This window comes from Schistocerca piceifrons, chromosome 2 (assembly GCF_021461385.2).
Source record: "Schistocerca piceifrons isolate TAMUIC-IGC-003096 chromosome 2, iqSchPice1.1, whole genome shotgun sequence".
Classification (NCBI taxonomy): Eukaryota; Metazoa; Arthropoda; class Insecta; order Orthoptera; family Acrididae; genus Schistocerca; species Schistocerca piceifrons.
The window spans coordinates 26,269,768-26,286,070 of NC_060139.1; the positions used below are offsets into that span (position 1 = coordinate 26,269,768).

The 16,303-nt window shown below is 44.2% G+C and overlaps 1 protein-coding gene across 1 annotated transcript in view; it reads right to left on the reverse strand.

The window, feature by feature from the left end:
* Positions 1 to 15,778, reverse strand: part of LOC124777307 — a 151,094-nt gene extending 135,316 nt beyond the window's left edge. Inside the window, exon 1 of the mRNA XM_047252662.1 lies at positions 15,714 to 15,778. The gene's annotated coding sequence lies outside the window, so the exon portion shown is untranslated. The remainder of the gene's footprint in view (positions 1 to 15,713) is intronic.
* Between the last annotated feature and the right edge of the window lie 525 nt (positions 15,779 to 16,303).

A 16,303-nucleotide genomic window follows, 5' to 3' on the forward strand; every position in this document is an offset into this window, starting at 1 on the left:
AAGTAGCCAATCATAACCATTTCCAGGATCCTTCGTAAGTGCAAAATTCTTGTTATTTTAGAAAACGTTTCCGAATTTATAATCTCTCTTAAAGTGATAAGATCTCATAACCTCTTTCTATCTTCCCAAGCTTCTGTCTTCAGTTTATGAACCCATAGTTTTAAGATTTTCATTTCTTGATTGCTCTTAAATCTATATGTATTTAAAGCTGCAATATTAATAATCCTTATTACAAACAAGAAGTATCGAAAATGTTTCACATTCCGTACAAGTACACTTCATTTTGTGAAAATACGACCTGTCTTAATAACTAGGCAGCAGGTCATTTGCAAATGGCAGCAGCAAATAAATAAATAAATAACTATTTCCAGGCAGTGATCGGTTAAGCAGGACCAGAAAAAACTGTCCACTACATGTAAACACATCCCACACCACTATGGAGTCACCACCAGCTTGCTCAGTGCCTTGTTGACAGCTTTGGTCTGTGGCTTCGTGGGGTCTGCACCACACTCTATCCTTGCCATCAACTCTTGCCAACTGAAATCGGGAGTCATCTTACTAGGCCACCATTTTAGGGTAGGGTACAACCAATATGATCTCGAACCCCGGACCGGCGCTGCAGGCGATTTTGTGCTGTTTGCAAAGGCACTGTCACCTGTCTTCTGCCGCCAGATTTCTATGCACTGTACTAACGGATACATTCGTCGTACGTCAAACATTGATTTCTACAGACATTTCAAGCAGTGTTGCTTGTCTGTTAGCACTGACTACTCCACGTAAGCGCTGCTGCGCTCGTTCGTTATGTAAGGCCGTCGATCTCGGTGTAGTCCGTGGTGAGAGGAAATATCTGAAGTATGATATTCTGAGGACACTCTTGACAGTGTGGATCGCGGAATATTGAATTTTCTAACGTTTTCCGAATATAATGTCCCATGCATGTATACCATTCCGCGTTTCACATGACTCACCTGAGTACAAATGACATCTTCGCCGATTCATTTCCCTTTTATACCTTGTGCACGCGATACTACCGCCATCTGTATATCTGCATATCGCTATACCACGACTTTGGCACTACATTGTATACAGTTGAAAGAAACGCATTACAGCTCAAAAGAGATAAACAGTTAATCTTTGCTTCTGGAGCAGTAAGTACAGTTCTGACTTCATTTTGAGCTTTCGTCTGAAATTCTATATAACTTTATACCGAATCACTGCTGCCCAAATGATGTTGCCCTAAATTACGGAAACCTTTGTTTAAAAAGATGAGTCAGTGACCTCCAATCAGCCTTTCACAACCACTTCGATCAACTGACATATGTGGGAAATTCGGTCTTCCCAACCTGTGCCTTGAGAAAACACTGCACCCATACGCGGCTTAACAAGGAGATCGCAGAATGTTTCGTTGATAGCACGTTTCCATTACTCATGTTAACTTTGTCATATCTGCTACTGAAAGCAGGCTCAAGTACAGGATACAACAGCGTTGAGAGGTACATAATACCAGCATTCGCACTGTAGACCTCAGCAACAATAGGTTCTATCGAATTCTAAATGATGTTGTTGTTGTTGTCTTCAGTCAAAAATGGTTCAAATGGCTCTGAGCACTATGGGACTCAACTGCTGAGGTCATTAGTCCCCTAGAACTTAGAACTAGTTAAACCTAACTAACCTAAGGACATCACAAACATCCATGCCCGAGGCAGGATTCGAACCTGCGACCGTAGCGGTCTTGCGGTTCCAGACTGCAGCGCCTTTAACCGCACGGCCACTTCGGCCGGCTGTCTTCAGTCCTGAGACTGGTTTGATGCAGGTCTCCATGCTACTCTATCCTATGCAAGCTTCTTCATCTCCCAGTACTTACTGCAACCTACGTCCTTCTGAATCTGCTTAGCGTATTCATCTCTTGGTCTCCCCCTACGATTTTTACCCTCCACGCTGCCCTCCAACGCTAAATTTGTGATCCCTTGATGCCTCAGAACATGTCCTACCAACCGGTTCCTTCTTCTTATCAAGTTGTGCCACAAACTCCTCTTCTCCCCAATTCTATTCAATACCTCCTCACTAGTTATGTGAACTACCCATCTAATCTTCAGCATTCTTCTGTAGCACCACATTTCGAAAGCTTCTATTCTCTTCTTGTCCAAACTATTTATCGTCCATGTTTCACTTCCATACATGGCTACACTCCGTACAAATACTTTCAGAAACGACTTCCTGACACTTAAATCTATATTCGATGTTAACAAATTTCTCTTCTTCAGAAACGCTTTCCTTGCCATTGCCAGTCTACATTTTATATCCTCTCTACTTCGACCATCATCAGATATGTTGCTCCCCAAATAGCAAAACTCCTTTAGTACTTTAAGTGTCTCATTTCCTAATCTAATTTCGTCAGCATCACCCGACTTTATTTGACTACATTCCATTACCCTTGTTTTGCTTTTGTTGATGTTCATCTTACATCCTCCTTTCAAGACACTGTCCATTCTAAATACCAAGTCAGAATAGTCCATGGAGTGATTCAATTATGATGTCAAATGTGTTGTTTAGTTTGCTTGAGTGAGCGTCTTTGGGACCGCTGGCGATGGACAAAATTTAGATATTTCCATACGTACTGGACAGGTTATACATCAGGCAAAATGCCCAACTGTGTCTAGGTGGTCGTTCGCTCGTTCGAGCACCGGTATTGTGTAAGACGGACTTAACTCCCGTGCTGCGGCATTGTCAGAGCACTCTGGTGGCTGCTTTACCGCCTGCAGGTGTAATGGCACATAAAGAACGCTTCTCTGTGCTGGCAATAACTCCTGTTATACATGGAGCGAGGTGGCGCACTGGCGGAAACACTGGACTTGCAACGAGAGGAGCTGTATTCAATTCTCCGTCTAGCCATCTAGATTTAGATTACCCGTAGTTCACTTTAATTACTTTTGGCGAATGCCAGAATGATTCATTTCATGAAGGACACAGCGGATTATCTTCCTTGCAGCCTGTTATCTCGAGGTTTAGTAAGACTCACTCATACAACTTTGAGAGGAGAACTGCTTGGCAGTGAAGCAGAACAAGTTGTCGTCAGTTAGGCCAACCATGTGGCCTTTAAACAAGATTTTACCCTGGGAGCTACAGATGTGACAGTCGCGCCGACAAAAAAACCTATAATCATCATTATCATTATCACACGACTTCCTTTCCTATAATTTCATATCCAATCTTGTGCTCCTCCTCTAAAGACCCGTTTGTTTGAATCAGCCATGTGGTGGCGGAACATCGACGATTGTCAACTATTTTCAGCCCCACTCGCAAATAACTTTGTTTCTGGAAAAGGTCCGCCTTGCGCAAAACACTATTTCTTATTTTTCTTTTTATTCCCGAGACACGTTCCGCTGAAGTTACAGCGTTGTCCGTGAGTTTTATGTTATGGCTCTGAGCACTATGGAACTTTAACATCTGAGGTCATCAGTCCCCTAGACTTAGAACCACTTAAACCTAACTAACCTAAGGACATCACATACATCCATGCTCGAGGCATGATTAGAATCTACGACCATAGCAGCAGCGCGGTTCCGGACTGAAGCGCCTAGAACCGCTCGGCCACAGCAGCCGGCTCTTTATGTTATCTTCCTGTTACAAAACGCTGCTGATTTCCTGAATTTTATGTGATTGAATGAAGTTTTTTTCTTTCACAGTTTGTCATTTTGACCGGTTTCCCCATTACCTTCACTGTGAAGGTCTGAAGACCTGCACCAAGTAACTTCTCGTGTCACTGTTGTTAGTAAACAGTGACACGGAAAGCTACTTAGCGCAGGCCTTCACGCCTACCACGACTCTCAACCTGCCGGTATGTACCAGCTGTAGAGATATGAAACCGGAATCTGGATGCAATAACGTCTGTTGTTTGAAACTGATAAACAATATTTTATTCAAAATAATCTCCATTGCTATTTATATATTTCTCCCGCCTCTCCGGCAGGCTATGAATGCCACACCAAAAAAAACAGCTCTTCTTTTAAAGCGAATCAGTCAACGAGCCATTTTCGTACATTTTTGTTCGAATTGAAGCGTTTTTCAGCGAGAGCGTGTCTCAATGATGCAGATAGATGACAATCGGACGGAGCCAAGTCTGGAGAATAAGCCGCATGCTCTAGTATTTCCCAACTGAATGCCTCGATCATTTCCCTGACCCGTTTTGCTGTGTGTGTTGATGGGGCGTTATCATGGAGCACAATAACTTTGTGTTGCCTTTTTTCCATATTCCGGTCGTTTTTCACGTAATGCTCGATTTAAATCGGTCATTTGCCTTGGTTGCGATCAGTGGTAACGGTTTCACCAAGTTTTAGCACCTCATTATAGATGACACCCTTCTGATCCCACCAGACACAGAGCATTGTCTTCTTTCCAAAGCGATTTGGTTTTGTAGTAGATGCCGATGGTATTCCTGGATTCACCCATGATTTACGACGCTTAGGTTTCTCAAAATATATCCATTTTTCATCACCTGTCACTATTCTATGGAGAAAAAGACTTTCTTTTGTATCTGGCGAGCAGCATTTCGCAAATGGTCTTTATTTTCCTGCTGTCTTTCATTCAGTTATTGCGGAGCGCGTTTTCCCAATTTCTGCACCTCTCCCTCTCCCACAGCTTTCAACCGAAGAGAAAAGGCTTCCTGCGTCACATTCAATTGTTCCGCGAGTTCCTGATGAGTTTCAGTATCATCTTCATGCAGTAAGGCCTGCAATTCGACGTCTTAGAACTTTTTCGGTGGTTTACCAAGCACGTCGTTTCTCACGTCAAAATCATCGCTTTTCAATTTTTTGAACCACTAAAAACGCTGTGTTTTGCCATGGGCATGTTCGCCGAAAGCTTCGACACGCTTTCGATGCGATTCTGCATCACTTTTCTTCAAATGATGTACAGAAAACCAATTCTGTCCCCGAATCGTAGCTCTTAGGCACAAAAGTCGACATGTCTACGGGTTTGAAACAGATACCCATGTATGGAACTTGGGTTACTGTGTGTTGACATTGATCGTCAGCCGTTACAGGAAACAGATGGCGCTACAGGCGCGGTCTCGTGGGCACTACACTGACTACTAGCACCATCTATAGGGAAATTCCGGTTTCATACTTGTACACCTGGTAGTAACTGCCTGAAGACGTAATTTAAACTGATGATAAACATAAACAGTCTCTTCAATCACAAAAATTTACTAAACATACGACGATAACTTATCAAAAGGTCACAAGAAAGACACTAATTTCCTCGTTCGGCAAGAAAGAATCAGCACGTTTACCGATTCTACCACTGCAGCAATTCTTTCTTGTTAGTAAGACGCCCAGGTTACAGGATTTTCTGGGAATATTACATGCTTTAAAATAGTCCACCAAAGCCCTTAACATAATAAGATTTGGATTTCGTAGTTTCTGCGAAGACTTTTAAAAATATTGCAATTTAACTTTTGTTTATTGAAACAAGCGATTGGACACAGGAGCGAATTTATTGTATCAAGAAACTGAAGGTTACCGATTTCTGTGCGTGTACTTGTATATGTGTCAAATTCGTTCTGACGATAAATAGCCATAGCAATTACTCACATACTAGATATCAACACTTTTTCTGTATGTAAATCATTGATGCAAATGTTAGAGATAACAGTTGAATATTATTTTTAGCGCTCGACTTCCGTGCAACTGAAAGGAAATACTTTTTTCTGTACTCGATTTCCTTCTTGATATTTTGCAGTGTCGTCGGCAGTTCCGCCTTCACATGAATATCGACCTATCGCAAACGTCCATACTCTGATATTTACGAGAATTTTTAGATAGACACAAAACCACAAAAATATATACAAAAAAGCAATCTCACTGCGTAGATGGAGATACTAAAACCCGCCTGGGTAGCCGAGAGCGCTAACGCGTTGCTTCCTGGACTCGGGTAGGCGCGCCGGCCCCGGATCGAATCCTCCCGGCGGATTAACGACGAGGGCCGATGTGCTGGCCAGCCTGGATGTGGTTTTTAGGCGGTTTTCCACATCCCGCTAGGTGAATACCGGGCTGGTCGCCATGTTCCGCCTCAGTTGCACGGCTCACAGCCATCTGAACACTTTCGCACTATTCCACTGATTACACTCGACGCAGACAGTTGGGGGTACACTAATTCCGTCCTGGGGGGTACAGGGTGGCGGCAGGAAGGGGATTCGGCCACCCCTTAAACATTAACATGCCAAATCCGATTACCCATGGCTGACCCTGCGTAACTGCAGGACAAGGCTCAAGCGATAGATGGATAGATAGACTGGAGATACTAAAAGGCCACCTTCTGTGCTGAGTTAGTATTTATATAAATGCAGCAGAGGCTGGACTAATGCAAAAACCTCAAGCAAAAGACCCATAGCGTGCGTCGCCACTGAAGGTGGGTCTGCGTAATGCACGAAGAAAACGAATATGGAGTTTATTTTTGTTAAGATCTAAGAATTAACAGTGTAGCAGATGGATAGCAGCACATATCAGGAACATTTAATCACCCAAGAAAGGCTTTTGTGTTTCTGTTCGATATAGTAAGATTTTCTTTCTCACTCCATTGTCCATTCAGGAATATGAGCATGCGTTGCTTTTTCAGCAGAAGTCACTGCATCCCAATTGTACTGTCGCAGACGCAACAGAATGGAAGGTTCGAGAGAATTCACTTTCCGATATTACACAGACTGATCCATACTAACTGCTGAATCTGCACTGCGATACTTTGTTGCGCATGTCGCATAGTATCTGACGACCTCTGCTATACTGAGAGTCAGCTCACTCACAAAATACGAGGGGCATTCAGTAAATAATGCGACACATACTTTTTTTCTGAAAGCAGGTTGGCTTGATTCAGGATTTCAATACACAATAATATTCCACACTCTATGGGCTACAAAACCCTATTTTCATCATAGTCTCTGTTCAATGCGACGACCTTATGCCACCTTACTACGAGAGCCTGTTTGCATGCATGGTACCACTCTAATGGTCTATGTCGAAGACAACATCTTGCTGCATCAATAGCCTACCCATCATCCGAAAAAAAGACTTTCATGATCAGCCTCATAACGCGCAAGCAAGTCCGCACAGATCGCCCTTCGTTGCTCTGTTATGATCTGTTACACGGCGAGGAATACAGCAGGCACACACTTTTGAGTATCCCAACTGGTGGACGAGTGTGTCAGCACAACCAATGGAGACGTCCAATTGTGTAGCGAGTTGTTTGATTGCGATCCGTCGATCACCTCGAATGAGACTGTCCGCACGTTCCAACACTGCAGGAGCCACAGCTGTGTTCGGCCGGCGGGCTCGCGGAAGATCGGACGGGTTTGCGTGACGTTGTTGCCGTGATGACAGGCGCCTCGCCCAACGTCTCACCGTGCTTTTGTTCACTGCCAGGACTCCGTAGACGTTCTGTAAGTGCCTATGAATGTCTGCGATGCTCTGGATTTCTGCCAAGAGAAACTCAGTGACAGCTCTCTGCTTGGGACACACCTTCGTTACAGACGCCACTTTGAATGCTACCTACAGCGCCCCCAGTTATTGGAACTTCATGAAACAATAGGGACTGAAGCGGGAATATTCCACGATGTCCCACAACAAATTCCGTATTTTCTCAACCGAAACTGATTGAGGAAAAAAAAAATGTTGCATTACTAATTGAACGCCTCTCGTATTTGTATGTGCAACGAGGAAGCTAATTCTTAATGCAGACTTACTCTGTACAATCACACTTCAATGGATGTTGCCTCGAGTAATACAAATATAATCAACAGGACATCACTTTAGTCTTTCTTTATCCGAGACTTACAGTGAATCGATCCCAGATGTGAACGTAGACTCAACGCGAGCGAGGTGGCGCAGTGGTAAGGCACTGGACTCTCATTCGAGGTGGGTGGGTTTCAAATATACTTCAGGCCACCCACATCTAAGTTTCATTTTCTTCTAAATCCTTAAGGTAAATTCCCAGATGGAAAGTGGCGCAGTCAATATCCTTGCTCATCCTCTGGCAACCCCAACTTGCGTTCCGTCTCTAATGCCCACATCGTGAACGGGCTTTAAAACACTAATACCTGAGTTACAGCCTCGAGTTGCCGTCAGATATATTTAAAAGTATAAAATTCCTAGCAATAGTAATGGTAGGATACTTGTATCACTGACACGACTCACATTTTATCTCAAATTTCAGAGTGAAAAATCTATATTTCCGTAGACCTGAATTATTATGAATCTGTGGTAGATTGCATATGCAATGTGTCACGGGTTCTAAGGAAGTAGAGATTTGTTTCTTTTCTTAACACCTGTCCAGCAAAACGATGCAGTGTTTTCAAGTGAACCTGGTAAATTTGAAAGGACAGGGGGGCAAAAATAATTAGTATGTGATTTGGCGCCCACTAATGCCACCAGTCAACCAGATATTTCGAAACAGAGCCAAATATGAATTGTTGTGATTCTTGAGTTTCTCCCGGCGTATTTGATAATCAAAATATCCACGGGTGTACTGCCGGTCTACAGTGTCCAACGGGCACTGTAGACCGGCAGTTCACCCGCGGATATTTTGATTATCAAATATGAATTAGTTACAAAAGAACTTCACCCAAAAACTTTTGCAAAATATAACAGTTTATTAGGTGTATGTGTAAGGCTTGTCCATAAAAATAAAGTTTAAAATACGTTAGTTCTCTGCAGACTTCCAAAGTTCTGATTCTATCAGCTTAGATGTCAGTTTCACAAGTTTTTAACTGTCGTGTTCATAGCCAGACGGCTATTCACGTTTATGTTGGGTTGGTGCATAAGTTCGAAGCGTTCTTGTTTTGCATGTTAGTATTCCGGTTGCTATGGGTTTATTTATCGATTCTTTATTTGTGGTTCCCTGTTGCTATTTGAGTATACACTTTATCATTTTTGGAGTCCGTCCCCGGTAGCTGAGTGGTCAGCGCGACAGACTGTCAATCCTAAGGGCCCGGGTTCGATTCCCGGCTGGGTCGGAGATTTTCTCCGCTCAGGGACTGGGTGTTGTGTTGTCCAAATCATCATCATATCATCCCCATCGACGCGCAAGTCGCCGAAGTGGCGTCAAATCGAAAGACTTGCACCAGGCGACCGGTCGGGAGGCCCTCGTCACACGACATTTCATTTCATCATTTTCGGAATGGGAATTTCACTCTGCAGCGGAGTGTGCGCTGCAGAGTGAAATTCTCATTCTGGAAACATCGCCCAGGCTGTGGCTAAGCCATGTCTCCGCAATATACATTCTTTCAGGAGTGCTAGTTCCTCAAGGTTCGCAGGAGAGCTTCTGTAAAGTTTGGAAGGTAGGAGACGAGGTCCTGGCAGAAGTAAGGGCTGTGAGGAGAGGGCGTGAGTCGTGCTTGGGTAGCTCAGATGGTAGAGCACTTGCCAGCGAAAGGCAAAGGTCCCGAGTTCGAGTCTCGGTCCGGCACACAGTTTTAATCTGCCAGGAAAGTTTCTTTATCATTTTGTCATTTGGAGATAATGAGTGGAGCTGTGGACGCTAGAATATGGAAAGCCAAGTGGAGAATCGGAACATTTCTGACATATTCTTGCGTTTAATGCCATTGGAAAGGTTTAGACATTAGTGACTCTCCACGCTCAGGAACACCTTCGGTGTTACGTGAAGACCGTTTGAACACGTTAATCCACAATTATCCACGTCAGTGGACTCGAGAATGGCAGATGTGATCAACTGTGATCATTCTGCCATCTTGCGACGTTTGTATGCAATAGAGGACATTCAAAAATCGGGTGTGTGTGTGTGTGTACCGCGTGCACTAAGCAAAAATCACAAAAATCAGTGGGTCGCCATATGCGCATCCCTACTCACTCGTCATCGGCTGGCTTGCGAACAACACTGACCATTCCTACCCTGTATCATTACTTGCGACGAGAAATGGTGTCTTTATGCCAACATTGGGAAAAGACAGGAATGGCTGAGCCCAAACAAAGCAGCAACTCCGCGTACAAAGACCTGCACACATCCACAAAGGATAATGTTACGCAAATGGTAGAACAGCCACGGTGTGCTCTACTATGAACTGCTCCCAGAGGTGTAACCATCGCTGGTGACATTTATTGTCAACAGTCGAGACGTCTCTCAGATGCTGTCCAAGAACAAAAAAATGGTTCAAATGGCTCTGAGCACTATGGGACTTAACTTCTGAGGTCATCAGTCCCATAGAACTTAGAGCTACTTAAACGTAACTAACCTAAGGTCATCACACACACCCATGCCCGAGGCAGGATTCGAATCTGCGACAGTAGCGGTCGCGCGGTTCCAGACTGTAGCGCCTAGAACCGCTCGGCCACCCCGGCCGGCAGTCCAAGAACACTGTCAGGAAGACTGTGTGAAGCGATGCTGCTCCATGGTAACAAGCTGTAAGAGAGTTGGGTAAGCAGTCAGTCCGCATCCACCTTTTTCACCTGTTAGTGCGTCCTCGCATTTTCACATTTTCCGCTCTCTGTCGGACAATTTTCAAGGAACTTCCGTTCCTTGATGAAAATGCGCTCCGAACATGGCCCAACGAGTTCTTCCCCTGAAAACCAGGTGATTTCTACAACCGCGGAAGCGAAAAGTTACCGCAGCGTTGGCATAGTGTTACAAATAGTGATGGAGAATATGTCATTCATGACTTAAGTCTCTATTACCTATATCTGCCGTGTTTATTAAACTTATGGGAAAAAAGCTACGAACTTAGGCACCAACTAAATAGTTTCATTAATATTATGCTCACCATCATTTCTTGACAGGAGGATCACAGTTCGTAGTAACTGACGGAAAGTCATCGAGTAAAACGGCAGGGATATCTGGCATCACCCAAGGATGTGTTACAGGTGCCCTGCTGTTCCTAATCTAAAGCATATAAACGATTTAGGAGACAATTTAAACAGCCCTATTAGTTTACAGATAATGCTCTTATTTATCGTCTAGTAACGTCATCAGAAGATCAATACCAACTGAAAACTGATTCAGACAATTATGTGTGCAGTGCAAAAAGTGGTGATTGACTCTAAATAATGAAAAGTGTGAGGTCATCAACAGCAGCACTAAAAGGAACCCGTTAAATTTAGGTTACACCTAAAGCCTGTAAGTTGAACTACACACATCAAAAAAAGTTTTGCATATCCCAGTTCCCAGAACTCCTGAAGGTAGATGTTGACTGTTGATACTGTATCACGGACACAGTCCATTTGACTGTTCAGAGATGTCACAAAACCCGCCCAAAGAGGTAAACAACCATGCATGAGCAGCGCCTATTAGACGGAGGGGGTCCGACGGCCGATCAGTTCGTCACTCCACCAGGAAGGAGATACACGGCTCGTGTTGTCTGTAGTTCAACAATGCCTACACGGTCAATACCGCGGTTCGATCGCGTCCGCATTGTTTCTTTGTGCTAGGAAGGGCTCTTAACAAGGGAAGTGTCTAGGTGTCTCGGAGTGAACCAAAGCGACGTTGTTCGAACATGGAGGAGATACAGAGAGACAGGAACTGTCGATGACAGGCCTCGCTCAGGCCGCCCAATGGCTACTGCGGCAGCGGATGACCGCTACCCATGGATTATGGCTCGGAGGAACCCTGACAGCAATGCCACTGAAGTGTCGGCAGAAGTGCCAACACCGTGTTGTTTGAGGAAGCCGAAATGCAAGCTATAAGCTCACCCAGGATGGCGTGAGGTCTGAAACAGGATACGTAATGAATGCTATAAAGAAAAGTACGTAGCTCCTGGAATACTTAACTTTAATCCACAATTGGTGAACATTGGTCTTGTTACTGTACATGCTTCATTAGATACATAGCAAAGGATAAATGGCGCCTTGCTAGGTCGTAGCAATTGACTTAGCTGAAGGCTATGCTAACTATCGTCTCGGCAAATGAGAGCGTAATTCTCAGTGAACCTTTCCTAGCAAAGTCGGCTGTACAACTGGGTCGAGTGCTAGTAAGTCTCTCTAGACCTGCCGTGTGGTGGCGCTCGGTCTGCAATCACTGATAGTGGCGACACGCGGGTCCGACGTATACTAATGGACCGCGGCCGATTTAAAAGCTACCACCTAGCAAGTGTGGTGTCTGGCGGTGACACCACAGCCACCATGTTGAATAATGATTTTCGTGCAAGCACAGCACGTCGTGTTTCGACTGAAACTGGGCGCCATAGCTGCATTATGTGCAACTTCACTCCCGGCGTACATCTTTGCAACCATGGCACCATGCAGCGCGGTAAGATGGGCCCAACTACACGCCGAAGGGACCGCTCAGTATTGACATCACGTTATCTTCACCGATGAGTGTCGCATACGCCTTCAACCAGACAATCGTCTGAGACGTGTTTGGAGGCAACCCGGTCAGGCTGAACGCCTTAGACACACTGTCAAGCGAGTGCAGCAAGGTGGAGGTTCCCTGCTGTTTTGGGGTGGCATTATGTGGGGTCGACGTACGCCGCTGATGGTCATGGAAGGCGCCGTAATGGCTGTAAGACACGTGAATGCAATCCTCTGACCGATAGTGCAACCACTTCGGCAACATATTGGCGAGGCATTCGTGTTCATGGACGACAATTAGCTCTCCCATCGTGTACATCTTGTGAATGACTTCCTTCAGGATAACGACAACGCTCGACTAGAGTGGCCAACATGTTCTCCAGACATCAACCCTATCGAACATGCCTGGGATAGGCAGAAAAGGGCTGTTTAAGGAAGACGTGACGCACCAACCACTCTGAGGGATCTACGCCGAATCGCCGTTGAGGAGTGGGAGAATCTGGACCAACAGTGCCTTGATGAACTTGTGGATAGTATGCGACGACGAATACAGGCATGCATCAATGCAAGAGGACGTGCTACTGGGTATTAGAGGTACCGGTGTGTACATCAATCTGGACCACCACCTCTGAAGGTCTCGCTGTACGGTGTTACAACATGCAATGTGTGGTTTTCATGAGCAATAAAAAGGGCGGAACTGATGTTTCTGTTGATCTCTACTCCGTTTATCTGTACAGGTTCCGGAACTCTCGGAACCGAGGTGATGCAAAACCCAGGGATTACAACTACGAACGACTGAAATTCAAACAATCACATTGATAATTTTGTAGGAAGGACAACCCAAAACTGCATTTTGTTAACAGAACATTAGAAGATGCGACAGGTCTACTAAAGGGTCTGCCTACATTACGCTTGTCCGTCCTCTGTTTGGTCGGCAGTTCATTGAAACGAAGGCTTTTTTCGTTTCGATGAGGTATTCTCACGAAATTTCAGTCACCAGCTTTCTCCTCCCAATGCAAAAACACTTTGTTGGTGCCAACCTACATACGGAGAAACGGTCATAGTAATAAAATAAGAGAAATCAGAATTCGCACAAGAAAGGTTTAAATGCTCGTTTATCCCGCGCGCTGTTCGAGAGTGGAATGGTAGAGCAATAATCTGAAGGCGGTTCGATGAACTAGTAGTGATGTAGACATAGATGAGCAAAAGATATTGGCTGTTTATATTGTGGCGAATGTTTCTTGGATGGTGGTGCCCTCACCAGAAATGATATTAGAAATAAGGATGCTTTATTTTAATTAGACCTAACAATGAAGTAAAGCAACGTGAACCACCTCATAAGATCAGCTCAAGATGTCTAAGTTTCCGTTTCCCCTTCTCCTCGTTAATGCAAATGTTCTAGATAGGGAGAGACAACAGTTGTCGACTAGTTTTCTCTATGGCGCAGGAACATGAACAATCTGGAAGGCAGATACGAAAGACTCAATATGTTTGAAAAAACTATGATCACGTGTTAGGTCTAAACAAAGATGATGGAGAATAAAAATAGCAGACGAGTGAAGACTGGAGGCCAGCAGATAAAGAATATATTGAGGAGCAAGCGAACTCAAGAGGCTGATCAAGTGTTGAGAACGACTGGGAGCGCTGTGCTGGGTACTGCATAAGAGGCGCCAATTCGCCAGGCGAGCACGAGAAAGATTTTTGTACGTTTCAGGAGAATGTAAACAAACGCTTTAAATGACAGAAGTGGAGGATGTGATATTGTATCATCCCCGACTGCGCCCTAAATTAGTCCTTCCAGTAAAGTGATTCTATAGCGATTGCGTTGAGTGCTGCGGTATTTTCTTGAAAAAAAAAAATATTCCGTAAAAGTAAAATTTTTCCAAATCCGAAAAACTGTTCCCAGATACAACATCGTCATGTATGTAGGATAAGTATTGTATTCAAATTTAATACTGTTGCTGTCGAGAAAATCTTGTCAGTACTGTACTTAATAGCCTACGTGATACGTTATTATTTTACTGCATACCAACACCCAATTAGTGAAAGCAAATTAAGAAGATGTATTATTAAAAAAATCGATAAGTTAAAACATTTTGAAACAGAAATTATGGACAACTAGCACAAATTTCCATTTTCGAGACGAGGAACATTGTAAATCAAAATGTCACGTTTTCCATCTTAAAAAGACCTTATGGTTCAAGGAAGAAAATAATGCACGGTTGATGGGTTGATGAAGTATAGCTTAACTGTCTACACATTATGTAACTAGTTTTTAAAATTATCAGAACTTTTATTGCTATAAAACTCTAACTGAGAAATTAACAATAGCCTCAAAATAGCTATAAAATATTATACAGCACTTCCAAATATATATAGAACTCAAAAAGTTTAGAAACCGCGTATCTCACAACAACAAAAGTAGCATAAAATGCTATAAACTGCTTATGACGGCCACTACATTGTAAAACCGTCCAGGAAACATTATGACTGTATTCCTAGGTACACTACTATCCATGTACGACAGTCTTCTCTGCTTGTGAAAGAAAATAGGGACCCAACAAACATGTCACATTACAGTCAGTTCAGTATACGGCACAGTATCAGATTAATTAGCGTGTCTCCTCTTGTAAATAATAAAAGATGGTCACCTTTATGCCTACCATCGCAAGTCACTAAAAACTTTATAGTGTTTGCAAGATGTTTCGACAAAATGCCATCACCTGACAGAGTTCAGAATCCTAAAATGTTGTATACCACATGTCCATAATTTAAAATAAGTAATGTACAGATTTAATGCTGTGAAAGGAAGCTGTCTTGGACTATGGCTCGACATCATCTAGCCCAGAATACAACTACTCCCACTTTAAAATTCTAAAGTCTCCATATGATGGCACTTTGTCGAAATTGGTTGCGGCAAAATGAAGATTTTAGCAGCTTGTGGTGTCTTTCATAAAAAGATGTGGAGTACTGCCTAGAAAGAATAGTAAAAGATTGGTATTGAATTAAAAGAGAAAAGGAAACTGGAACAAGAACCAACAAGTAGAAAGCAGGGGACCCTGCCAGAACATTTATTCTTCGTGTGCTGTCACGATTATTGAGGCAGTACCTGGTCTTCTGGGCTGATGACTGCTAAATGATAAAATATATGTTAAATTATAAAGCTAACTCTTCGGAAATGGAAATGTTGGCACTCACACACGCCCGCACACACACATACACACACATTCACACACACACACACACACACACACACTTTCATGAAGACAAAACGGCTATCGATGGAAACCAGCAAAAAACAGAGAAGCCGATTCTGCACGTGACGCATGCCGTTGCACTGTGCGACACGTGTTGCGCACGTGTTGACAGCGCTCGGGCCGTAAGCCGGTCTGGCGACCTGACACTACCTGACGCGGCGCGCATTACCTGCTCGCCCGCAGCGTGCTTCCCGCGCCGGCACGTGTGTGCGGACAGCCGGCGGTCGCGGCTGTGGGCCTCGACTGGGAGCAGCGGGCGCGCGCAGATCCGCAGATATACGCGACCTTCCGGCGGGCGCTTCGCGGAACACGCCCGCCCCGCCATTGGCCGGCGCCGCGCGGTGACGCCACACGGCGCGCCGGTACACAGGGGTTCACAGGCGCCGCCTTGTGCTCTCCAAGGCAAACACTGCGATCCGGATGCACTCACGGGTAAAGCACGTAACCCAGACATTTTTCGTCTGACACTTTCCACTGTGAGAAGAAAATTTTACCTTTTATTAACTGCCGTAATTACATTCGGTTATCTCAACGACACATCACATCCGCTCCGTGGTGCAGCGGCTTGTAATCACATGCAGAGAGACCTTCCGATGATCTGAAAATTTTGGCCATGTCACTACTATAAACATTGCTCTACGTGCCTACACGAGCGAAGTTGGTGCATTGGCAATATACAGTCTAAGACGGATAAAAAAGAGGATACAGACGACGCACCACGAAATAATTACCGGAAATTATTAGACGTGACACACATGT